At 40.8% G+C, this 27,892-nt stretch overlaps 1 long non-coding RNA gene across 1 annotated transcript; it reads left to right on the forward strand.

Annotated features, from left to right (window-relative positions):
• Positions 1–6,041: 6,041 nt before the first annotated feature.
• On the forward strand, positions 6,042–6,839 carry LOC149253078 (uncharacterized). Its single transcript, XR_016266119.1, has 3 exons — positions 6,042–6,405; positions 6,499–6,563; positions 6,648–6,839. It is a non-coding gene; the product is annotated as an uncharacterized LOC149253078 (long non-coding RNA).
• The last annotated feature ends 21,053 nt before the right edge of the window (positions 6,840–27,892 follow it).

A 27,892-nucleotide genomic window follows, 5' to 3' on the forward strand; every position in this document is an offset into this window, starting at 1 on the left:
ACTTTATACCATCGGTTAGATTCAAGTTGACAAATGGAAAGCGTTGTGTAGCATAGGCGGTTTCATGAACCGAGCATCCAACCGAAGTGATTGTGGATTTATTATTGTTGATCTGCATTCCAGTGGCATGTTGAAAAAGGAGGAAGGAATTATGTAATGCAGAGGAGTCACCGATGCTACCATTCAGGAAAATCAAAATGTCATCAACGAATAATAGGTGAGTAAGGAAGAAATTGTCCACAATTTTGATGCCTGTTAGTTGGTGCCTGTCTCTGGTAGATGATATGATCTTACTCAGACCTTCCATGATCAGGAGGAACAGCAGCGGTGAGAGAGGACATCCCTGCCTGAGTCCTCTTTCAGAAGTAAAGAAAGGTGTAGCTTCCCCGTTAAGTAATACGCTGTAAGATACATCAGTGATGCAGCTCATCGTCCATTTGATGAAATCATATGGGAAACCAAGATGAGTAAGCAGCAATCTAAGGTATAGCCAGTTTGTTCTGTCGAAAGCTTTAGAGAGATCTACTTTGAGGATCATACCCTTCTGCTTTTTGATCTGAAGGGAGTGCAAGAGCTCTTGAGCTGTAGCAATGGCCTCGTGGATCTGTCTATGATGCAAGAAAGCAAATTGCTCAGATGATATATGCTGTGAGAGAATGGGCTTGAGGCGATTGGCAATAATCTTGGCAATGATCTTATAGAGGCAATTACAGAGTGATATGGGTCGGAAATCATCGAAGGAGCTCGGGTCATCGGTCTTTGGAATGAGGGCGATGAAGGTGGATTTGATAGCAGATGATATCCTACCTCTTCTCCTACTGTCCTCCACAATGTTCAAAAGGTCATTGCCCAGAATATCAAAGAATGCGATGTAAAATTCAATGGTCCATCCATCAGGGCCAGGGCTCTTGTCCTTTTTAAACCATTTCAGTGTAGCTTCCAGCTCTTCCATGGACACTTCCTTTTGAATCTCCTCCGACATTTCCTGATCCACATATCGAGGGAATAGTTCCGCCACTCTCATGATATCCAAAATGTTTATGACTCCAGGCGCCTTGTATATACCCCTAAAGTGCTCAGTGGCAAGTCTGGCCAAGTTCTGTTGGGATGATACAGTTTGGCCTCGATCATCCTTTAATTCCCAAATAGTATTGATGGCTTTACGTCCATTGGCAAATTTATGATAAAATTTGGTGTTGTTGTCTCCCTCAGTGAGCCATGTAGCCCTGCTTCTCAGTCTCCAACTTTCTTCTCTTTCTTTCAGGATCTGAGAACGCTTGGCGATGAGGAGGTTATACTGATCCTTGCTCTCCTGGGTAGTGAAGGTCCCAATAGATGAATTCTCAAACTCAGCTATGACCCGTTCCGCTTCCTTTAGGGTGAGGTTATCCTGGATGCGCTTCTGGTGAGCCCAAATTTTGGTGATCTGCTTGAGTTCTGTGAGCTTCCTAACAAAACCAGCAGAGAGTTCCTCGTTTTCCCTGATGGGATTGTTCTGCCAGTATTCTTGTACCAGCTGAATGTATGAGGGGTCTTGTAGCCAGGATGCATTGAATTTGAAAGGGCTCTTGATGTTGTGATTGATACCATCTGCCTCCAGGAAGATAGGCCTGTGGTCGGATAATCCGCCAGATCCAACCCATTGACGAGATCTGGGGAGCATATTATATAGGGTTTCCTTAATGAGAAAGCGGTCGAGCCTCCTGGCCAAACTCTGATCCCCACTCCTATTATTTGACCAGGTATACTGTAATCGAGCAGATGGGATGTCCACCCAGTGGTGGTCCTCTAATAAGGAGGAGATGGTATCAGAGAGTGTGTCAACTTGAGCCATGTGCCCCCATGATTCGCAGAACCCCAGAGAAAAATTTAAGTCCCCTCCCAATATAATGTTGTCTGCATGGAGAAGATCAGATCCAAGTAGGGATCTCCAGAAAGTGGCACGATCGGAGCAGGGGCCATAGACATTGATAATGCGGATATCCCGATCTACAGTGTGTGCAGAGATGTCAAGGCCGATGAAACCCTTGCCTCCCCAAAAATTGCGAATATCCACTGACCTGTTGCATACCCCGATAGCCAATCCTCCGGACCTCCCTGATGCGTCCAGTGCATGGAATGTCCAGTTAGGGAGCCAAGAGTTAAGGGTATGAATAAGGGGATCGGCCTGGCAGAGGGTTTCTTGCAGGAAAATAATGTCTAGGTGGGACGAAGTTAGCAGCCTCCTAAGTGCTAGTTTTTTGGCTGAACTAGCAAACCCTCGACAGTTGAAGGAGAGAATCTTCATGAGGGGGGAGGAGGAGGGCCGTCCTTTGCTCTAAGGGCCCCAAAGATTGTTTGTTGTCGCCTGAGGGCGACCTCCTCATCTGCTGTATTCCTAGCTTTGGTGATGCGGGAGGGTCGGCCTCGTGAGGTCTTAAGAGTGATGGGGGAGCTTACAGAGTCGAGGCCGACTACATCAGGGCCTCGGTCTTTGTTCCGAGGTCGCAGAGAATAACGAGATGATGACAGGGTGGTAACAAGAGTCGATGTGATCAATGGGGGGGGAGCCATCGGAGGAGGGGGTGGAAGCGTGCAAATGAGGGATGATTGTGTGTGAATATGTGATGCATGAGAAGCAAAGGAGGGAAGGGGATCAGAGCTCGAAGGGTTACGTGATATGTCCGATGATATGCTGAATGCAAGAGATGGCAAAGTGATAGGAGATGAAGACATACCCGTGTTCGCCGCGTCCACCGGAGGGGGCACAGATTGCTCAGGAGCCTCTGAAGTAGTGGGTGGTGCAGAGGTGGCTGTAACCATATCTGCGCCTGCGTCCCCTGGCTCTCCCCGGGTGGCACCTTCCCCTTGATTGCGCATTTGAACCTCAGGTTGCTGTATTGGATGCTGGACTGGGGGAGCTGTCTGAGTAGGTTCAGTGTCCACATCCTTGCCATTCCTTTGTGATTTCCGGAGGAGTGGGCAGTCCTTGTAAAGATGCCCAACTTTATGGCATCTTCGACAACGGTAGGGTATGCCCTCATAGTCGATTATCTGTCTGCGGGCCGAGTCTCTCCACTGGATGGTAATATGCTCATAAAGTCCGCCCCTAGTGTCCATATTAATGAGGATCCTGGCATAAGCCATCATGCCATTCTGAAGATAAGATTTGTCGTAGCCCATATAAGTGCCGAGTGCATTACCGATGCGCTTAAATATTTCTTCAGACCAGTATTGGAGTGGAAGCCCCGGGAGCCGAATCCAAATAGGTCCAACCCCTATCTGCTCTGTCTCTGGATCAAACAAAGGAGTCCATCTCTTTAGGAGCACCGGCGCATGCTCAAAGTGCCAATGTGAGGACAGAACCCAATTAGTATGGTCAGCACGAGCGAATCTCAGTGCGAACCATCCCCTCACAAAAGTCTGCACAAATGGGATATCCACCAAGTGATTTCCCCAAACCTCAGTCGCCCAAAGCTTCAATCGTGCCGCCGAATAGCTGCGACCCCTGATGCGGCCGACCAAGACCCGATCTGCAAAATCCATCGCTTCGCCCCACTGTATGTCCTCTTCCAGTCTAAGGAAATAATCGTCCTCTTTAGATTTGAAACACTTGGATTTCTTTTTAGGGCCGCCAGGGGGGGGAGGGTTCAGAGTATGGCCCGGGTTCGGAGCAGAGACATGCAATGGAGCCGAGATCTGATGGGAGGCAGGGATTCCGGCTGGGATGTCGTGACCAGCAACAGGAGGGGGGCCCGAAAGCGGGGGTACGGAAGTAAAACAACCGGAGGAGGGACCAAGATAACCCGAGGGACCGGAAGAGGAGGGAGGCAGAGGAGGGTTGTGCGGTAAACGGGAAAAAGAGCCAGCTGACTGGAGGTCTAAACCAGGGTTAGGGTTTAGGCAGTCAGAGACAAAACCGAGGGTTGCCGGCGAGTGAGGAGGCGTTGAGAGGGCCGGCCAGGTGGGAGGTTCATCCGGAAGGACCACAGGCAGAGATCTAGACGATTCACCAAGAGAGTACTGTGAGAAATTCCCGGAGAAATCTTCATAATACATACCTCCTGAGCTGGCAATAGGGGTTCGCCAGATGGAGACCCCCTCCAACGGGTCAGCGGAGTAATCAACGGCTTCCAGATCATCCATGGCCAGCTGCGTCTCGGAACGGCGAACACTTTGTGATGTAGAGAATCCCGGAGAAAATGACAGGTTGCAGTTAACGGTCCGATGTAGGGTAAAGATGAAACCGCCACAGTAGCACCCGGAGGTCGCAGTTCAGGTAAAGCACATCCCCGCGGGTCGCGATGCAACCGGAAGGTGACAGTAACGGCGTAGAGGAGGACGGAGGTTGCGGTCGCGGCGTGAGGAAACGGAGTGCGGCGCGGTTACCAGACAGCTTCAGGGTTCAGAGAAACCCTAACCTAACCCTTTTCGCGCGATAACCTGATCCGTCTCCATCCAATTGAAGATTATTATTCAAAAGTTATAAGTCAATTTTTTTTTAAAAATAACTTTATATATATATATATATATATATATATATATATATATATATATATATAATAAAATTAAAAAATATATTTCAATAACTCATAACAAAAAACAAACACAAAGACAGGCAAAAGGGGAGGGTTGTCTCATAGCGAGCACATCAGACCATAGTTACCAAGTTCACGTTAATTCGCGAGTTCGGTTCGATACGGTGATTAATTCGGAGAATTCCAATCGGAGAATTCCAATTCGATTCGCTGTCTCCAACATTCACTCTGTGTCGTCCCTTAGCTTGAATGTGTTTCGCTCTCAACATGACTCTGTTTCGTCCCTTAACTTGAATGTGTTTCTTTCCCAAAAAGAATACGTGATGTGCTTGATTACACTGAACAGTGGCCATGTAAGCAACTTAAGGTATAAGGTAAATAGATCTTGAAGTTTGATATATACGAATCTATATGGTTGACTAAATATATAAGAATTTTTCAAATTACAAATTTTTAAACCTTGTTTAAATATATTTTATAAATTCAGAAAAAATTCAGAAAATGGTGTTGTATGTATGTAAATTGAAAAATATTGATTTTTTTTAAAATAAAATTTACAGTTATTTCCATAATTTAGGAACTTACTTTTCAATCGTTGAATTGATGGAAATAGGTTATTGAACTTACTCTTCAATTGTTGAATAGGAATCGTCTTGGCAAGGTAAAATTTTTTGAACTTACTCTTCAATTGTTGAATAGGAATCGCCTTCGCAAGGTAAAATTTTTAATCCAGCTTTGCTTTGTTCATGCATTAGAAGAATACAAATTCATGCATTAGAAGAATACAAATTTGGTCCTGCCCAACCCGGGTGCAAATAATAATAATAGAGGAAGAGCAAAACAAGTTTAGAATTAGGCAACTTTGGTGGAAAATTGAAACAATATAGAGAAATGTAAAGCTAATACTAAGATCAATAAACTTTTATATATTTTGTTATTGGAAAAAAATAAAAGGAAAAGATGATTTTTAGAGAAAAAAATGGTAATTTCTATCTTATCAAATTGGTAATTCTTATTGGAAAAAAATGACTATAATTTTTATTAAAAAAATGGTAATTTATATATTAGAAAATTTCATAAAATGACAATTGCAATTAAAAAAAGGATAAATCCTACCTTACAAGAAATTATAAAATAGAAAATTGGAAATTATAAAATAGTAAATTGGTAGCAAATCAATGACTCTGATATAAAACATAAAAACCAATAACATCTGTCACACCTATATTCACATACATAAAAAAAAATTTACTGTATACTTTATTTAACACCTTTGCTATATATATCATATGCTATTCCAACCTGTATGTAAGCACATATGTTAATTGACACCATACGCATGCCACGTATGTACAACTGTTAACCTATATTCTATTCCCATTGCAACCCGAGATTATATGAGCTACGTGACTTTGCAATGCCAGGTCATACTGGTTTATGTACGTGTTGACTTTATGTGACAGCCAACTCTCGTTCTACCAGCTCTCAGTGATTATTAATGAGGCTCGGGTTTCGGCGGTCCTGCCGCAGGCCTTGCAGGTGCCATCTCATTCCTGCTTTAAAGACTTCAGTCCTTTCTGAGATAGGTGGCAAGGTTTGGCTCTTTTGGCCATGTGACACCTCGGTCACAGAGATCTCGGACTCTACGCTTGGGGTTCCCGCCCTGCATAGACGGTCAGGATCTCACCGCAGAATCAAACGGCTGCAAAACACTCAAGGGTTTAGGTCTTTACAAAACCTCAACCGATCACTCTCGGGGTTTATTCACTTGCTCGGCCTTTCCGGCTCCGTCTCGGCGTTCATCCTCCGGTTCCACTCTACCAGTGCTATTTTCTTCACCTGCAATTTCTCGGCAAGCTGCGATGTGACCAAAACCAATCCTACACAGGTATCTGAACCTCGACTCTTAAATCTACTGCACATTTTTACAGGGATGATTGTCTGTAATGTTTTCTAAAGATTGTTTCCTCTTTGCTCACAGGGCACGCCCTCCTGGTGGAGCCAAGGCACCCATACCTGGAGGTTCCACCCTCTCGACGGCCGCAGGTATGTCTTCAGCTCTCCTTTGTTTTGCTTCTGCTTGCGAGAGCTCACGGCCATCGATTTGAGTGGTTTATTACAATTGTGCAGCCGCTGTTCGAATGAGGGTTTCCCTGCATTGCTTGACGAGGTATTCTCCATAGAGAACCCTCACCATTTGAGTTTAGGTCTTCTTTCATGTTCTGGTCAAGTCCATGACCTGTTTTATGGAGGTGTTCACCACGGTGGAGTTCTTCCTGAGTTCTGTTGTATGTATTAAGGACTTATTTTTGTTGAATGCATCCCCTTGCGGCGTGCTCAAATTCTTGGATTACCATGTCTGTTCTTGGACATGTAACCCAGATCTACACACAGACCTGGTTAAGGGTTCAGGTTCTATTTTTGAGATTCTCCGTTAAATAATGTATGAACAATTCTATGCTTCAAGGGTTTTCACCATTCGGGTATTGTTCTTTTGTGCTTTATATATATATATATATATATATATATATATGGAACCCTTGTAATTTATGTATGAAATACGATTTAGTCTGAGCCCTCAGGGCCGTTTACGTTTTTGCATCATCATATATGAATTAAATCTGTGTTCAACTGTGTTAGAATAGTGCATGGAGTTCATGTTTCTGTTACTGGTTTCACTCGCTTTTACGACGGCAACCTTATGGATTATCCCAGGTTGTGATGGTTGCTTCGTTCTGCATTCCTATGCGACTGTTGTTTATTAAGTCTGTTCGGTATTTGTACAGTATGCATTTGAAGGGTTAACCGAAACGATATTATAATTTTTCCCTTTCGCTATGGAAATGTCGCACTATATATATATGCTTGAGGTTTTCATTGCAAATGCATACACAGATTATCTTGTAGATGTAAGCATACCTCTTATCGAAGTTGCATGCACCGGATTTTGTATACTTATAACTGTATAACTCCTTTCGATTTGCATGCACAGGATTTTGTATACATGAATATATTCCTCTTTCGATTTATCGCTCCAAAGAGCTGGGTTCTTGTTACCATGTCCGCTAACACTGTATTTTTGAGAACACGGGTTGATGAAATATATTAATATTCTCATTTTCTGTTTGCACAGTTATCAAATTAACGCTGTTTGTCTGGGGTAACCTTTCTGTGTATTTTCATATCGTCAGTCATTTGTATTAAACAACTGAGGGTTTATTTATTCTTCCGTCGACAGGGTAGCATCTGACTATCGTCAGTGCTCTTCTACCCAGACTCAGAGGTTCTAACCTCACTCCTGTCGACACATTCAGGTATCTACTTGATTATTTATCAAGATATTTAATACTATTTATTCCACTGTTAGTTTATTCACTGTTAAACAGTGACTCGGTCTTATGGACGAGGTTATATTCTGACTATCATTCAATAACCAGTTCTCGATTAACCTCCCCTGGTTCCTATAACCAGTCTTTAACTACATCCATCTATGTAGCTTTATCTACAGTACGACTAGTTCAGACTATGTCTATTGAATGACAATCTGTCCTTTAACTTTAACCATATCTGTACAGTTATCTTATCAATATGACAGTAACTAGGAAAAAGAACTTGTTTCCTGTTTGACTACTGTACATTCACTGTATTTTTTCATATTCAAACAGAGACTCTGCAATTTGAAAACCGTACCTGGTTCACCAGTATCAAGAATGGTTTCTCAAGCAAGTCACCTGTGCTTGTTTCTGCTCTTCCACCCAGCCATGAGATCCATCCCTCAGACGGAATTCTCCCCCCGAGCCATCTTGCAGACCTCAAGTCCTCAACAAGATTTGTGCACTCTGTGCCTGGTTATCTGGTCCTAACCAGACTTAACCTCTGTTTTCTTTTCCTTTTCTTGGAAAAAGGTTTTCCTTCTGTCTGTCCCCACAGCACAGAACTTCCTCCCCACAGCCAGGACTTTTCCTCCTCTGGGAGGGTAGTTTCCATCAGTTATTATAACTGAACTCTTTCTTTTCAATCCACCTCTTAGAGGCTGCCAGCATTTCAAGAAAATATTTAAATTACTTTCATCAAAAATAGTTTGTCACAGTTTTGTTTTTAAACATAAACAACAACTGTATTAATGTCTTTTACCACAGTAAATTTTTATATTTACATAAACTGGGGTCATTACATCTCCCCCTCCTGTGATTGGACATCGTCCCGATGTCTGTCTTCCTTAAACAAATTCGGGTAAGCTTCTCTAAGGAGTTCCTCATCCTCCCAAGTGGCCTCTTCAGGCCCGTAGTGCTGCCATTGCACCTTAGCTTGGAAAATAACCCGTTTCCGCAGCCGCACTTCTCTCCGGTCGAGAATGGTCAGTGGTTCGACCAGAACCTCGCCTTCCGGCTCGACCTGCAATCAGCAACAGATTTAGTTATTTTCTTGTTTAGGAACAAAGCTTATCTAGAATGACCAGATTAATTCTTACCCGAACATTCTGCCATTGAATCACATGTTTAGGATCGTAGACGTATTGTTTTAATACGGAAATGTGAAAAACATTGTGGATCCTAATATGGCTTGGTAGGGCGAGTTGATAGGCTACCGGCCCCACCCTTGCCAAGATTTGAAAAGGTCCAAAATAGCGAGGTGCAAGTTTGGCACACCCGCTCCACTGCAAAGTACTCCTTCTGGGTTGAATTCTAACAAACACATGGTCCCCAACCTGAAATTCTTTGAACCTTCTCTTTCGATCAGCAAAACTTTTCTGTCTGTCCTGAGCGGCCTTTAAGTTGGTACGCACTTTTTTTACCGTGTCTTCCATTTCCTTGAGCATTTCAGGACCAATTCGTAATCTATCCTCAGGTCCACTCCAACTTGAGGGTGTGCGGCACTTCCGCCCATACAGCACCTCAAAAGGACTCAGCTGTGTTGAGGAATGATACCCATTGTTATATGCAAACTCGACCAGGTGGAGGTATTCCTCCCATTGAGTTGGTTTCATCATAACACATGCTCTCAGCATGTCCTCCACTACCTGATTTACTCGTTCCGTCTGGCCATCGGTCTGGGGATGATAAGCTGTACTAAAGTTCAGCTGTGTTCCCAGTTCAGCAAACAATGTCCTCCAAAAGGTTGAGGTGAACTTAACATCACGATCTGAGATAATTACCTTCGGGAGTCCATGCAGTTTGAACACATTTTGCATGAAAATATGAGCAATTTGCACAGCCTTATACGTTGATTGCACAGGTATGAAGTGTGCTGCCTTACTTAACTTATCCACTACCACCATAATGGAATCATTATTTTTCTTCGTGCGAGGCAATCCGGTTATAAAGTCCATGGAAATAGTCTCCCATTTCCATTCCGGAATGGGTAAGGGTTGTAACAGCCCTGCTGGATGCAAATGCTCCGCTTTAATCTGTTGACATTCCAGACATTGCGCTAGATACTCGGCTACCTCCTTTTTCATTTTTGGCCAGTAATATTCCTTTCGAAGAGCGGTAACCATTTTCTGGTACCCTGGATGCCCGGTGTAATGGCTGGTATGGAACTCATCCAGAATCAGTCTTCTAAGGCTATCTTCATTGGGTACATACAGCTTTTTATTAAAATACAGCATTCCGGCATCGTCCAGCGCATACCCTTGTTGTATTTCCTTATCAGAAAGTTGTTGTACTTGCTGTTTAATTTGCTGGTAAACAACATCTTGATCAGCCGCTGTTTTTATCCTTTCCAGTAGGGTACTTTGCCATTTACTAACCGAAATCTTGCACACGCATTGTACCTTTCGACTCAATGCATCAGCTACTCGGTTCTCCTTCCCCTTTAAATGTTTAATTTCAAAATCAAACCCGCTTAAAAAGTCAGCCCAACGAGCTTGTCTCGCATTCAAAGTGGGTTGGCTGAAATAGTTTGTTAAGCTGTGGTGGTCCGTTAGCAGCAAAAATTTTCTCCCCAAAAGGTAGTGTCGCCACATTTTCAGTGCATGAATAATGACTGCCAGCTCCAAGTCGTAAGCAGAATATTTCTGCTCATGTTCCTTCAGTTTCCTTGATTCGTATGCAATTACTCTTCCCTCTTGCATCAACACTCCTCCCACACCTTCTTTACTTGCATCAGTACAGACCACATAATCCTTATTAGGATCAGCTATACATAATATGGGCGCGGTGGTGAGTAAGTGCTTGAGCTGTTCAAAGCTCTCCTGACATTATGGGGCCCACTTAAATACCTTTCCCTTCTTTTGTAAGGAGGTGATAGGGTATGCTACCCTTGAAAAGCCTTCCACAAATCTTCTGTAATAACCTGCTAGCCCCATAAAGGACCTAATATCTGCCACGTCCTTTGGTATGGGCCACTCCATTATAGTTCTGATTTTCTCAGGGTCAACTGCAATCCCTTCCTTTGTGATTACATGGCCTAAGTATTGTATTTCCTCCTTAAAGAAATCACACTTACTAAACTTTGCATATAATTGATGTTCTCGCAAAGTTTGCAACACCAATCTGAGGTGTTCTTCATGCTCCTTCCTTGATCGGGAGTAAATCAGAATGTCATCTATGAATATCAACACAAATTTATCTAAGAACCTGTGAAACACACTGTTCATCAAACACATGAATGTAGCAGGTGCATTGGTCAGACCAAAAGGTAACACCACGAATTCATAATGGCCATACCGCGTTCTGAAAGCTGTCTTAGCGATATCCTCTTCTTTGATTCTGATCTGATGGTAACCAGATCGCAGATCGATCTTAGAGAATACTGTTGCCCCCTTCACCTGGTCAAAAAGTTCATCTATCCTAGGCAAAGGATATTTATTTTTAATCGTGAGCTTATTCAGCTGACGATAATCAATGCACATCCGAAAGGTTCCGTCTTTCTTTTTGACAAATAACACTGGGGCTCCCCAGGGTGATACACTGGGACGGATGTAATTTTTATCTAGCAGCTCCTGCAGTTGCATTTTTAATTCTGTTAGTTCTGGTACACTCATTCGGTATGGTGCCCGTGACACGGGTGCTGCCCCTGGAATCAATTCAATAGTGAAGTCCACATCTCTTTTAGGTGGCAGTCCTGGTACTTCCTCAGGAAAAACATCCGCAAAATCTTGTACCACCGGAATGTTACCCAGCGTAACAGTCTTTTCTTTCTGATTTGCGTATCCCACCTGAATCGCGTAAATTTGACATTTCTTTCTGATGCATTTAGCTAACTGAGAGGCTGTAATGGGTCGAATCTGCACAGGATGCTTAATTCCTTGTAATTCCTGCTGCTCTCCACGGTCATCCTTATAATAAATGGTTTTTGTCTTGCAATTCACTAAGGACCAGTGTTTCTCCAGCCAATCCATCCCAATCAGGATGTCATATGAACCCAAAGGTAGTATGTTCAAGTCTGCCACTATTGGCTGCCCTGCTATGGTTAGAGAGCAGTTATTTATCTTGGCCAAGACCCGTCTCTTGGCTCCTGTAGCCAACTGTACCAACCATGGATTTCTGAATTTTTCAGATTGTAACTTACACTGTTCTACTATCTTTGGGCTAACATAACTTAAAGTAGCTCCTGGATCTATAAGAACAGCTATAGAAAGGTTCGAAATTTTACCTTCAAATTCAACCATAGTCGGCTGGTATTCCACTTGGCGGTCTTCCAAAGCTGCATTAATTCTGGGTACATTACGTGCCACGTCCCCAACGGTCGAAGCTTCATGAATTTGGGATATCTGATCTGTCCCCTTTCGCTGTGGGCAGTTTTTAACATAGTGAGGTCCTCCACAGCCCCAGCATTGAACTGGAGGTCTGGTCATCCCCTCACCTTCTGGTCTAACAGGCTGCTCACTTACTCTTGATTCACTCATTGGCCTAGATCGGGGCGCATTCCTTGCAACAGACCTGCTGTTTAATCCTTTACCAGCTCCCTTACTTCCACTGCTGCGACCTCCCTTGCTGCTTCCAACCGTCCGACTACTCTTTTTCTCATTCCATCTTTTGTTTGAAGTATCCCCCTTCTGTTTATTCTGCTGGTAGCAGATCCTCGCTTTACGAATAGCCTCATCCATGGTCCTAGGATTGTCAAATTCAATCCTCTCTCTTATGTATGAAGGTAAGCTACTCACAAACCTTTGTACCTTGGCTTTTTCCTCCTTGATATAAGGTACATAACGTAACAGAGAGGTAAAGCGATTAATGAACTCGTCCATTGTCTGCTGACCCAATCTTAAATCATGGAATTCCCTTGCCTTTTCATCGTAGAAGCGTTCAGTCAGGTACCTTTCTTTGAAGTATTTCTGGAACTTCTCCCAGGTAATGGTTCGTTCACTTACCCCTTTGACAATCTTGATTTCCTCCCACCACAAGGTTGCCTTACCTTGTAACTGGAAGATAGCTAATCTCGCCTTCAAGTTATGATCATACTCGTACAACTGAAAATATTTATTCATATTTATTAACCAAGCTTCAGCTGCTTCCTCCTGTTCGCCATCAAAATGTGGGGGTTTAATTTTTCGAAATTCTCCCTGCAGCTCCATCCTCTGACGTTTTGAAGTTTGCTGCTCTGGTACATTGTCAGAATGATCCTCTTTGCCCTCTGACATTTCAGGTTCAATCTGATAATTTTGTTCTTCCGTCATCCTCTGCTGTTCCGCGCTGGGATTAGATAGAGGTGGATTCTGCCTGTCCGACAAACTCTTCAGAATCCTTTCTTGTTCAACTGTTAAACGCGCGTTGTCCTCTCGCAAACGTGCCATCTCATTTTTCAATTCTTGAACAGTTTCCAGTATTGCCAGATTGGTACTTCGTGTTGCCTCACCCAACTGTACCCACAGCTCCGGGTTCTCCTGAGGGTTACTGCCGGTTCCTTGCATTTTGTCTCCTCTCTGATTTAACTGTTAACTGTTGTAATTCTGTGTTTTACCCCTAAATAGACAGAACAACAGTTAGTTAAATTATTAACTTACATACGTATGCATGGTGTAGGCTTCTGCACAGTGAAACATGTTTTGCTTGAGGCCACAGTGTTGAAACTGGGCTCTGATACCAATTGTCACACCTATATTCACATACATAAAAAAAAATTTACTGTATACTTTATTTAACACCTTTGCTATATATATCATATGCTATTCCAACCTGTATGTAAGAACATATGTTAATTGACACCATACGCATGCCACGTATGTACAACTGTTAACCTATATTCTATTCCCATTGCAACCCGAGATTATATGAGCTACGTGACTTTGCAATGCCAGGTCATACTGGTTTATGTACGTGTTGACTTTATGTGACAGCCAACTCTCGTTCTACCAGCTCTCAGTGATTATTAATGAGGCTCGGGTTTCGGCGGTCCTGCCGCAGGCCTTGCAGGTGCCATCTCATTCCTGCTTTAAAGACTTCAGTCCTTTCTGAGATAGGTGGCAAGGTTTGGCTCTTTTGGCCACGTGACACCTCGGTCACAGAGATCTCGGACTCTACGCTCATAGAGGGTCAGGATCCCACCGCAGAATCAAACGGCTGCAAAACACTCAAGGGTTTAGGTCTTTACAAAACCTCAACCGATCACTCTCGGGGTTTATTCACTTGCTCGGCCTTTCCGGCTCCGTCTCGGTGTTCATCCTCCGGTTCCACTCTACCAGTGCTATTTTCTTCACCTGCAATTTCTCGGCAAGCTGCGATGTGACCAAAACCAATCCTACACAGGTATCTGAACCTCGACTCTTAAATCTACTGCACATTTTTACAGGGATGATTGTCTGTAATGTTTTCTAAAGATTGTTTCCTCTTTGCTCACAGGGCACGCCCTCCTGGTGGAGCCAAGGCACCCATACCTGGAGGTTCCACCCTCTCGACGGCCGTAGGTATGTCTTCAGCTCTCCTTTGTTTGGCTTCTGCTTGCGAGAGCTCACGGCCATCGATTTGAGTGGTTTATTACAATTGTGCAGCCGCTGTTCGAATGAGGGTTTCCCTGCATTGCTTGACGAGGTATTCTCCATAGAGAACCCTCACCATTTGAGTTTAGGTCTTCTTTCGTGTTCTGGTCAAGTCCATGACCTGTTTTATGGAGGTGTTCACCACGGTGGAGTTCTTCCTGAGTTCTGTTGTATGTATTAAGGACTTATTTTTGTTGAATGCATCCCCTTGCGGCGTGCTCAAATTCTTGGTTTACCATGTCTGTTCTCGGACATGTAACTCAGATCTACACACAGACCTGGTTAAGGGTTCGGGTTCTATTTTTGAGATTCTCCGTTAAATAATGTATGAACAGTTCTATGCTTCAAGGGTTTTCGCCATTCGGGTATTGTTCTTTTGTGCTTTATATATATATATATATGGAACCCTTGTAATTTATGTATGAAATACGATTTAGTCTGAGCCCTCAGGGCCGTTTACGTTTTTGCATCATCATATATGAATTAAATCTGTGTTCAACTGTGTTAGAATAGTGCATGGAGTTCATGTTTCTGTTACTGGTTTCACTCGCTTTTACGACGGCAACCTTATGGATTATCCCAGGTTGTGATGGTTGCTTCGTTCTGCATTCCTATGCGACTGTTGTTTATTAAGTCTGTTCGGTATTTGTACAGTATGCATTTGAAGGGTTAACCGAAACGATATTATAATTTTTCCCTTTCGCTATGGAAATGTCGCACTATATATATATGCTTGAGGTTTTCATTGCAAATGCATACACAGATTATCTTGTAGATGTAAGCATACCTCTTATCGAAGTTGCATGCACCGGATTTTGTATACTCATAACTGTATAACTCCTTTCGATTTGCATGCAAAGGATTTTGTATACATGAATATATTCCTCTTTCGATTTATCGCTCCAAAGAGCTTGGTTCTTGTTACCATGTCCGCTAACACTGTATTTTTTTGAGAACACGGGTTGATGAAATATATTAATATTCTCTTTTTCTGTTTTCACAGTTATCAAATTAACGCTGCTTTTCTGGGGTAACCTTTCTGTGTACTTTCATATCGTCAGTCATTTGTATTAAACAACTGAGGGTTTATTTATTCTTCCGTCGACAGGGTAGCATCTGACTATTGTCAGTGCTCTTCTACCCAGACTCAGAGGTTCTAACCTCACTCCTGTCGACACATTCAGGTATCTACTTGATTATTTATCAAGATATTTAATACTATTTATTCCACTGTTAGTTTATTCACTGTTAAACAGTGACTCGGTCTTATGGACGAGGTTATATTCTGACCATCATTCAATAACCAGTTCTCGATTAACCTCCCCTGGTTCCTATAACCAGTCTTTAACTACATCCATCTATGTAGCTTTATCTACAGTACGACTAGTTCAGACTATGTCTATTGAATGACAATCTGTCCTTTAACTTTAACCATATCTGTACAGTTATCTTATCATTATGACAGTAACTAGGAAAAAGAACTTGTTTCCTGTTTGACTACTGTACATTCACTGTATTTTTTCATATTCAAACAGAGACTCTGCAGTTTGAAACCGTACCTGGTTCACCAGTATCAGGAATGGTTTCTCAAGCAAGTCACCTGTGCTTGTTTCTGCTCTTCCACCCAGCCATGAGATCCATCCCTCAGACGGAATTCTCCCCCCGAGCCATCTTGCAGACCTCAAGTCCTCAACAAGATTTGTGCACTCTGTGCCTGGTTATCTGGTCCTAACCAGACTTAACCTCTGTTTTCTTTTCCTTTTCTTGGAAAAAGGTTTTCCTTCTGTCTGTCCCCACAGCACAGAACTTCCTCCCCACAGCCAGGACTTTTCCTCCTCTGGGAGGGTAGTTTCCATCAGTTATTATAACTGAACTCTTTCTTTTCAATCCACCTCTTAGAGGCTACCAGCATTTCAAGAAAATATTTAAATTACTTTCATCAAAAATAGTTTGTCACAATTTTGTTTTTAAACATAAACAACAATTGTATTAATGTCTTTTACCACAGTAAATTTTTATATTTACATAAACTTGGGGCATTACAACATCTATTTTGGAAAAAAATTAACATATACAACTTTTATATTTTCATTAAAATTTTGAATATAAAGATTGTTTATTTAAATTTATAAAAAAAATAAAAAAAATTAATATATTTAAGTATTTGTAAGATGTATACTGTCAAAGTTTTTCCATATTAAATTTTATAGAGTCTAATCTTTTCCGTATAGTAATCCGAATCCAAATTCAAATTTGGTAACTATGGTTTTAATTCGAATCCGAATCCGAATTCGGTAACTATGCATTAGACTAAGAGGAGCGAAATAGAATTTGAATAGAACGTATATCCAATTTTTCGGATTTTTAATTTTATGTGGCCTTCTTTTCCGACTTTCTCCTCTTTTGATAACGTTGAAATTTTATATAAATATACGGATAATTATTCAAAATATTTTATCAATTTTTTTATAATTTAATTATAATTATTTAAAATATTAAAAAATTAAATAGAATAAAAAATAATTAGTTTATTATTTATATTTATAAAAATAAGGATCAGGATCGAGATGTAAAGGTGATAGTCATCTAATAGGGATTTGTTTGTGCCTGGTATTTTTTTAAATTTGTTAAAAGTTATTGTTATAATTTTTATTTTATTTGAAATTTAAACTTTAACCATTTTTTTATTTTATATTTTTAAAGTAATTTAAAGGTGAAGTATTTTTTTAGGGGTATAATTTTTTTAAATTAAATTGATATTAAATTACACAGTATTAATTTTATTTTTTTTCCATAGTAACATTAAAATCTTTTTGCCATGGACATTTAAATTGTAAATCACATCAAATAAAATTTCTAAGTGAAATAGGGAAATCATAAATTAATTGAATCTATCAATTAAACATGAAAATAATAATAGTGCTTGGAATTGATATATTGACTAGAGGTATAGATTTAGTTTGTTATAGAAAGGTTACTCAGTGTTAGCCCGTTCTTCCACCCCCATCATGGTCCAAATTAAGGAAAAATTAACCAAATTAATATATTTTCGTTTTCATTTTAATCTTTTAATTGTTATTCTACTAAAATATATTTTTATTTTTATTCAATTTTTAATTCATTTAAAAAAATTAATAAAAATAATCAATTAAATAATTATTTAGTATTTATATCATTATTATAACTATAATTTAATAGAAAAAAGAAACAAATTGTTAAAACATTATTCTATATTTCTTATATTTCTTCCTTCAACCGTGTGGAATAAACATCAACTTCTTTGGTTCTTAAGTTTCTTCCTTAAATTAAGAGGTATATGAAATCTTAAGAAATTTCCATTCTTTAAGTTTAAGTTTATATCTATCTATCTATCTATCTATCTATCTATCTATCTATCTATCTATCTATATATATATATATATATATATATATATATATATATATATATATATATATATATATATATATATATATATATATATATATATATATAGATATATATATATAGATATATATATCAATAATTTATAAAATGCTAATGAATAATGAAATAATTATTATAATTATTTAATAATATATTATTATTATTGTCTTAATTTAATAAAATAAAAAAATAAATAGTTAAAAAATAGTTTATATATTTTTATAAAATTTATAAACAAAACACAAGTTTCATAATTCTTATTTTTTTTCCTTTTCTTTTACTTGATAATTCAACAGTTATAAAACATTTTAGTAGTGTTTTTTTATTAGGGATGATCACCTTCACATATAAGAGATTCCTAATGTTCTCCCAAAACATCTAATCAAATTTAAAATAGGTTGGGGCTCTATAGGTATTGATCACATATATGAATTATCTAAACACTTTAATGTAGTAAGTTGTTGCATGGTTACAATCCAATCCACACTTAATATGATGACTAATTATGCCAACACCATCTTTGTTTCTCTCAAGAAAATGAAAAATAAAAATGCAAACAAAGATTTTTTCAACCCAACCTTCAGAAAAATGTCTCAGCAAAGTTATATATTTAAGCTAGTTAATTAGATTATAATGTGTTCAATCCTTATTTCCCACAACGACCTACATAATAGGGGATTCATGCTTCTTTTTAAGGTAAAATGACCCAAATGGGCACAACAAATTCCTATCTTTCAAGGTCAAATATAGTAGTGAGTTTTCTAAAGAGCATTATTTATTACCCATACTGCCCCAACAAGAAACAAATTCAAAAAAATTCTTCATCACTCTTGGGAAAAATTAGTCCCTTAACCCTTATTTAACATAAGGTGAGGGTGGTGTAAGTAGGAGCTGGGAGAAACAGGGGTTTACAATTCATGAAATTTGCAGTCCTAGAGTTTGAACTAGAATGGAACAGGGTCAGAGTGGCAGAACTTTTCAAGAGGGGACAGATCTTGGCCCGACAGATGGTAAACGAGGGGTCCACAGGGATCCCTACTTACAAATAGATAATCATGCATAAACAAACAACACAGGAAGGTGTGAAAATTGCAGGGTGTGAAAGGTCACAAAAAGAGGATGGGACCAGCAAGGGTAGGAGAAGATATGAGGGCAAGGAGGAACACAACACTCAAAAACTGAAAGGGAAGGAGAGCGATGATAGAACAGACATTAGAAGCAAGAAGAAGGTAGCACAGGCACATCCTGCACATGAGAGCGACCAAGAGAAAGAGCAAGAGGACGGTGGAAAGGGAGCCCCAGAAAAAGAGAGCGAGGAGAAGGGGAACAAACCAGAAAACCTCAATAGCAAAACAACTCAAGGCCCATGCAAGCCCAAAACAACAGAAGCCCTAAGGGTGGTGATAACAGACCCAGAAATTCAAGCCTACAGAGAACACATGACTGAACATGCAATGATTTTCAAGTTCATGGGACTTTGGCCAACGGAAAGGGCGTTGTGTTAATGGATAAAGCATCAATGGAAACCCAAAGGTGATGTTAGACTGTACCTAGGAGCCAAAGGTTTTTTCGCTGTTGTTTTTTTGTATCTAGAGGATAAGGATAGAATATTTGATAGTGGACCTTATTTCTTCACTTCATCGGGCCTTTATGTGAGGCCTTGGAAGCCCAACTTCATGCCAGAAAAAGAAACCTTCAAGCAAGTGCCAGTCTGGATTCGCCTCTTCGCACACCAATAGACTATTGGGGACATTCAGCTCTAAAACAGATAGGTGACAAGTTGGGGACTTTCATCAAAGCTTTAGAAGCCACTATGCATAGAAGATGCACTTCTTGTGCTCGAATCTATGTGGAGTTGGATGTATCGGGGGCATTGCATGAAGGACTGTGGTTGGAATACAGGGATGAGGACTATTTCCAAGCCATTGACTATGAGAAAATTCCATTTCGCTGCAGGAAGTGTCATGATCATGGACATTTAATCAGAGAATGTCCATTAAATAGAACAGCGGAACCCCAAATGCGGGTGACACAAATGAATTAAATGATAGTCATGATAGATTGTAAGACCAGGTACTGCCAGCTGCAGGGCAGCGTGGCTTCCCAGGTTTTCACCTCGCGCAAGAGGGATAACATTATTAAGGATGGATACTGCAGGATTTTTGCATTAATGGAGTGCATTGTTCAAAGAAAAAATGTGGTTGTTATAATCATGGTGATCCTGTTTGTTCTCTTCACACCTTGCGCTCAGTCTTATTGTTCCGGGCCTTGGTTTGATGTGGTTTTTGGTGACAGGCAGAACCTTGCAAACAGAGGCAAGCTCCAGGATTAGCACGACTTTAAGGGGTAAGCTTTCTAAAGCTCTTGAATTTAGAACTGGACGAGTTTGTTCTCCATCTCGGGCATTCTCTGTGCGTTTGATTCGGTCTCTGTGTCAATCATTTTATCCCCCTGTTGTTGTCTCTGGTTTCTCTGTGCCTTCCCCTTCGCTCTTCATAATGGTTCGCCAGGGTGGGAGGAATCGTTCCAGGGGGTGACGTGGAAGCAGCAAACGTCCAACTGCTAGTAATTCTATGGACCCTGAAGAGTCTCCTATCAATCTTCCCTCCTCTCATGTGGATGTGCCTCCTCCAAGCCCTGTGAGCAAGCCAATTCCAAATAGTGCTTTCAAAACCACGCATTTCAAATTCCAAAGCATTCTGAATAGGCCTCTGATTACTGCTCATATCACTATAATCCTTTTGGAAGAATAAAATCAAATCTCTCCTCTGTCATGCATGGATCCTGATCCTTCTCAAAGCAGTGAGCATTTAATGGATGAGGGAAGCCAGGAGAATCGGACGAATGATAAGTTTGGTCAGGATGAAATTCCCAAAATAATTTTGCCTCTTGAAGACATAAATCCAGTGGCTGGGGAAGGGACTTTTGGAGCTACAAATCATTCCTTGGCGAACCCAGCAAGCGAGACAGATGGAAATGAACATTTGAGGTTTGGCAGCGCATGTCTAGTAGCAGAGAAGACTCCTGGTGAGGATGTGGAAGTTTAACGCCACATGGGTCTGTTTTTTCTCCCTTTTTGGTTTTGATATCACTCAGATGACTACTTCCAGGCAACTCTGCTCACAGTCAAGGTTCAGCATCTTCAACCTGTTGTTTTTGTTTCCCTTCGGGGCAGTGGTTGTTTATTTATCGGCTAGTTTGCCAAGTACTTATGCTTTTTTGCTGTCAATGTTTCTACCTACGTTCTACGGGTCTATCTCTAGGTTCTATATCTGTCTTCTAGCTCTTTGTAACTGGTCTCCCTAGGTTCCTTCTGTACTGGGGTAGTTCTGATGTGTTGAGTGCTCTCGGGTTCTGTTCTCTGAGGCCTCAACTCCTTGTAAAATTATTCCTCTTTTCAGTTAATAGATTTTAGTCTTTGTAGAGAAAAAAAATAGAACAGTGGAAGAACACAAGGGAGATCAGGTAGAAAAGAACAGGGACACCTTCATTTGGCCAAGAGCAAGACAAAGATCAAACAGGAAATGCACAATCAGAACAAGCACAACACAAGGTAATACTAGTAATTATTTTGATTTTTTGGAGACTGAAACCGAATCAGAGGACCAAAATAAGGTACAAAATACCTCTGAAGCAAACAAAAATACATCAGAGTATGCTACCAAAGCAAGGGAGGAAAATACACAAAAGAGGTAGAGGAAGATTCAGAAATGCTCATAAGTGACAACAGAAGTGAGGATATGTAGCTCAATGAGATATTAGACCAGGAAACATGGTGGAAGACTGGAAAAAGAATGGGATGGAAAACATATCGGAAGAGGAAGTTAGGAAAATTAATGAAATATTCATAGCAAAACAGAAAGCAGAGATTGATAGGCGAAACAAGAATCTGGGTGTAGCAAAAGGAATGGGACTCCGAACAAAAAGCCTACTTCAAACATCCACCAGCTCCAAACAAAAGGAGAAGATAGGGTGTAGATCCAATAATGAGGCACTGTAGGAAATGGGACATATGCTTTTAAACTCTGGTAAGATGAAAGCTCTAGAAGATTTTTCTCTTAACTACTAATCTTTTATGTTAAAATGAAAGTCATCTCTTGGAATGCTAGAGGGCTTAATAGCCAAGTAAAACAAAGACTCTTAAAGAGGAAGGTCCAAAAGGAAAAACCTGACATTATATTTGTGCAAGAAACCAAATGCGCAAGCAATACTATTTATAATGCAAGCAAAAAGCTAGGTAGGCAAATGGAATACATGGAAACTGCTAGTCATGGATGGGAGGGAGGTTTAGTTACCCTGTGGAATCCACATGTAATCAAAATCCTCTCATCTGAAGCTACCAGGTCCTTTATAGCCATAGAAGTTCAAGTGATAGGCAATTCAGAAACCTATCCGTGCACCAATGTTTACGGGCCTCACAAGTTAGAAGAGAAATACATTTTTCTTAGAACTTTATTGAATCTAAAGCTCAGATATCCCAATGCAAAGGAAATTATAGGCGGGGATTTCAATATGATAAATACACTATTGGAGAAGAAAGGAGGGATCAAGAAACTCAACAAATATTCTGAAGCATTCTTAGATTTCATCAACACAACTAAACTAGTGGATGTCCACCCCAAGAGTGGGGATTTCACTTGGAATAACAGAAGGGGAAGGGAAAGACAAATCGCCTCTCATATTGACAGATTTCTAATATCTGAAAGTATTCTGTTGGAGGGAGTGATAGTAGAATCAGACATTCTACCTAGTGGAGGGTCAGACCATTGGCCCATTTCTCTGATTGCTGCTATCCAGGGCACTCCTAGAAATAAGCCATTCTGATTTGAGAAATTTTGGCTTAACCATTCGGACTTAATTCAACTTGTTGAGCAATGGTGGAATGAACCAATGGATATAGAGGTACCAAAATGTACAAACTACAGCATAAATTGAGATACATCAAGAATAAAATCAAAACATGGAACATAAAAGTCTTTGGGAACATATTAAGAAAAAGCCAAGATAGAGGAGCAGCTAGAGCAGATTCACAAAGGCTGGATAACTAGAGATAGCAACCTAGAAACTGCAAACAAAGAAAAAAATTTGATGCAACAATGGCAAATTCGTTGCCAACAGGAAGAGACCCTTTGGAAGCAAAAGTCCTGGATTCAGTGGCTCAAGGAAGGGGAACAGAACACCAAATTCTTTCACAGATCAGCACTGGACTACAGAGGTGCCAATAAAATCCTCAGTCTTAGAAACGAACAGGGGGACACTCTCCAGAATCATCAAGGAATTTCCACCTTGCTCACTACGCATTTTAGCAGCATAGCACAGGAGCCAGAGGTAGATAGAACAGAGGCAATTGCTGAACTTATCAAATCCATTCCCAAAACAATCACCAATGAGTAAAACCTTGCACTAACTAGAGAAATATCTTTGGAAGAGGTGGAAGAAGTGGTGAAGAACATGCCAAATGACAAAGCACCTGGGCCCGACGGCTTTACCATCAACTTTTACATGGATTGCTGGGAAATTGTTAAAACTGAGGTCTGGGAAGTGGTGGAGGACTCTCGGCATTCTGCCTCAATTCTCAAATCTCTAAATTCAACTTTCCTGGCCTTGATTCCAAAAGAAGAAGAGGCCAACACCCCAGCTAAATTTCAGGCTATTGCCTTGTGCAATGTCATCTATAAGATTATCTCTAAAGTCATTGCCAACAGATTGAAACCTATTCTCCCGGGCCTCATCTCAGAAGAACAGTCAGGATATGTTGAGGGAAGACAGATTCTGGACAATATTTTACTAGCACAGGAAATTATTCATACACTTCACTCCAGGAAAATCGCAGGCACGATGATGCAACTTGACTTATCAAAGGCTTATGAAAAAGTCAACTGGAATTACCTAGAAGCAATCTTAGAAGCTTTTGGTTTCGTAAATCAATGGATAAAGTGGATTGTAGCTCTGATTAAATCTACTAAATTTTCTATATTGGTAAATGGTTCCCCCGCTGACCAATTCTCCCCCTCATGAGGACTCAAGCAAGGAGACCCATTATCACCTTTTCTTTTTGTCATCCTGATGGAAGGTTTAAGCAGACTCATTCGTAGCGCTAAAGAGGATGGAAAGATCAGAGGATTGCAGCCCTTACCTTCCATTCCAACGACCACTCACCAACAATTTGTTGATGATACAAGGTTACATGGTTCTCCTACAGTCAAAGAAGCCCGGGCTATAAAAGGATCCTTAATCTTTTCAGTGAAGCCTCAGGTATGGAAATTGATCTATCTAAATCCACCATCTTCTTTTTCAATACGCATTTAGCTGTGCAAAAAAATCTCTCTATCATTCTAGGCTTCCAAAGAGCCAGTCTGCCCTCGAGGTACCTAGGAGCACCTCTAACGGATAAACCCTGGAAAAAAATTCATTGGGAGAAGATCCTATCCAGTTTAGAGAAAAGATGTAATCACCGGACCCATAGAGCCCTCAATTAGTTGGGAGGCTAGTTTTAACCAAAGCTGTACTGCAAGCTATTCCTCAATATATGCTCTCCATAATCCCGGCTCCCAAAGGAGTCCTGCAGCAAATGAGAGTGATTCAGAGAACTTTCTTATGGACAGGAAATGCAGAGAAGAAAAAATGGGCACTAGTCGCATGGAATAAATTATGCAAACCCAAACATTTGGGAGGGTTAAACTTGCTAGACCCCCTCACCATCAATAGGGCTTGTGGGGCCAAGCTTTGGTGGAAATGGTTGAAGGAACCCAATCTTCCTTGGGCTAGACATTAGAAGGAGAAATACACCCAATGCACAACACTCAGAACTTGATCAGAATGCAAGAGAATCCAGAGGGTTCACCAATCTGGAACCTAGCAACGCGAAATCGAGGAATTATACAGGCGAATAGCTTTTGGGAAATCCGTAATGGGAAAACGACCCTTTTCTGGGAGGATGCCTGGCAACAACTCCCTAAGTTAGAGAAGCCAAAGTTCACAGAGCTGCAAAGAAATTATCAAGGGCTTGGGAGAACAACGGTAAATCACTATTGGACTCCTAATAACAGGGACCCGGAATGGAGAAAATGGGCAATCAATGAAACAAAAAACATAACTGCAGCAAACAACGACGTCAAGGACCTGCAAAATCTATTAAATAAAAGAAGAATTAGGAAGGCAGATGACAACAAGCAACTAAGATGGGGAAAGCAAGGAGGGGGAAATTTCACGCTCAAAGAAGCCAGAAATTGTATTGAAGATTCAGAGCAAATTGAACAGGTACAATGGTGCAGCAAGGTCTGGGATTCTTAGTTCTAGCCAAAAATTAAAATCTTCCTCTGGCTCCTAATGCATAGGAAAACCTTAACTTGGGAGAATCTCCGCAAGAAAGGGTTTTATGGCCCTTCTAGGTGTCCCATGTGCCACAAGGAAGAAGAAACTATAAACCATCTCTTCAACACTTGCTAATTGAAAAACCTAATATGGAATTGGGCGGAGAATATATTACAGCAAACGGACAGAACCAGAGATTCCATCCAAGAGACCATTGAGAATTGGTGAGGCAATTTCTCCAGTAATCAAAGGGTCAACATCATTTAGAAAATAATGCCAGGGTTTATAACATGGACAATCTAGAAAGTACGGAATAGACAAGTATTCTTAAACGAAACCAGGGACATAAATCACTCAGTAGAAATTATCATACAAAATATAAGACAATTGGTTCTTGTCAAAAGCAAAGCAGATCAAGATAGTAAAGTTTTAAATCTAGACTTACAAATTTTTAAGCCTTTGAACTGGATAATGGAAGCTATGTGGCTACAATGAATTGCCAACAGGAGATAAGCTCCACTTTAAACGTTTGGAAACGACCACCTTTAGGCTTCCTCAAGCTAAATTTCGATGGTGCATCAAGGGGTAATCCAGGAATGGCTGGTATCAGTGGCATTATAAGAAATAGCGAAGGAGAATTTATGCACATCTATAGCAGAGCCTTAGGGGAAGGAACAAACAATGAGATGGAGTTTGCAGCAATGGAACAGGGGCTCAAAATTCTTAGAAATTTGCAAGCAGACGCAGTAGTAGTTGAGGGGGACTCCCAGCTCGCAATAACAGCAGCCAAAAGGATGTATGCGGGAGCTAAAGCTAGCAAAGTTACTCAACACTGGTGACTGGCTAAAGTAACATAGAGTATAGCGAAGCATTGGGGTGGCTGAAAGGTATAATCTTTCAGGTGGTTCGTCGTAAAGCCAATGCAGCTGCAGACCATCTGGCGAATGATGGTATAGAAAACCCCACTAACATATTGGACAGCTATTGGCAGGACGTTATCTGCCCAGAATTAAGAAATAAGTGTACCCTGCTCTCGAGGCAGGATTTGGTGAATGAAAGGTAAGGACGAAGAGTCGGCAATCTATGCAGGCTTAACGAAATGATGAGGATAATGCGTACTGAGGGAAGAATTAAAGGTTGGAAAAAGAGTGAAGGATAGGCAAGACAGGAGCATTCAATGCTTGAGAAGGAGGGAGGCATTCCCATAAGATATATGATCAAAAACAATGAGCGCTGTCAACGCCCATATAGAAGATGGGACACTTGGCATGCTTCAAAGGAAGGCAAGAAAGGTGACTGTAAGAGCAGGAAATTTGGTCATTACCGAAAATACAAATCACCAAGTAGGAATAATCATGACAAGACCTATGGGCAACAAGGGATAGGTCGGAATGTACCCAGTAATACTCCCAATCTCATCTATTTATTCTCAGCCCCTGGCAACGACAAAGCCACTGTTTCTTCGAGTTGTAGGCTGAAAATAGTTTCCCTAATCCTCAAAACGCTGAGCTGTCAGTCATGTGTGGGTAAGATAATGGCGGGGGAGGGGAGCCGAAGCGCATAAGCCAACCGAGATTTGAAACGAGCTCGGGAAGCATATGAAACTCGAACCTCGCAAAAAGAAAAATGAAGAATTGAGGAGCTGGAGGCCATTGTCACTAAGGAGGAGGAAAATTTGGAAGGAAAAGAGTTGGAGAAGGAAATGGATTGGGTTCAGGACCCTGGCACAGTAACAACGCGTGCGACTCAGTATGTGTGTACGCAAGTAGAGATGTGGAGGATGAAAACAATGTTGGCTAAGCCCATTAGCATGCAGGGGGAATATGCTAACCAAGTTTGTCAAGCTCAACAGGCAATTGCGGTCACGAAAGAGGAGCATATGGCGATTCTGGAGAGTCTGGAGTTCAAGATCAACGGACTGAAGCAACAATTTGACAGTATTTCAAAGAAACTCTCAGTCCTAATCAGTCTCTTGTTTCATACTATAAGTCAAGATGCCAGGAATGTTGGGGAAAAGATGGAGGGGCACACAGGAGATAATTAGAGTACACTTCCAGCGCCATCTTAGGCAGGGAAAGCCAAAGCGTCGATTGGTTTGGATACCTACAAGAATTATATTGTTCTTGAAATGTAATGAGTCTCTACTGTCTGATCTTGATGAATTCCTGGAGAATGGTTCAGTTTTTGTGTCTTTCAACCCTGGTTTTTTCTTTGTTGTGTCAAATTTTGATCTGGGATCAACTATGGATGTCCTCGGCTCTATGAGAATTGTTGTTTGGTTACTGCTGTTTTTGTCAACCCCCGATTTTCTCTGCTGCCCTGCGTGGTGTGCCCCGGGGTCTTGTGGAAGCTCTTTTGAATCATGACAAGGTGCTTACTTAGTAGGATGGCAGTCCTTTGTCTTCTTGAGCAGACTTTTTGTAAAATTTTTATTATGATACTAATATAATTTTCTGATTTACAAAAAAAAAACATAAGGTGAAAAATAAAAAAGCCCAAGTATATTATGGGAGAACAAAAGATAAAAAGCTCATGTTTATTAATAAATAATATATTTTCCAAGAGCTAGTGGAGGAGGAATGTTTATCTTAGAAACCACTTTCCTTTCATTGAAGAACACATATCATCGGATGTATAGTTGTCCCTACCCTAGAAACAAACTTGGCATTATGATGGCACGAAACACAAGGTGGAAGTATCATCATACCACCTTTATTG

Source organism: Pinus tabuliformis, chromosome 7 (assembly GCF_031772625.1).
Source record: "Pinus tabuliformis cultivar Carrire ecotype Pingquan chromosome 7, CPIR1, whole genome shotgun sequence".
NCBI classification, from domain to species: Eukaryota; Viridiplantae; Streptophyta; class Pinopsida; order Pinales; family Pinaceae; genus Pinus; species Pinus tabuliformis.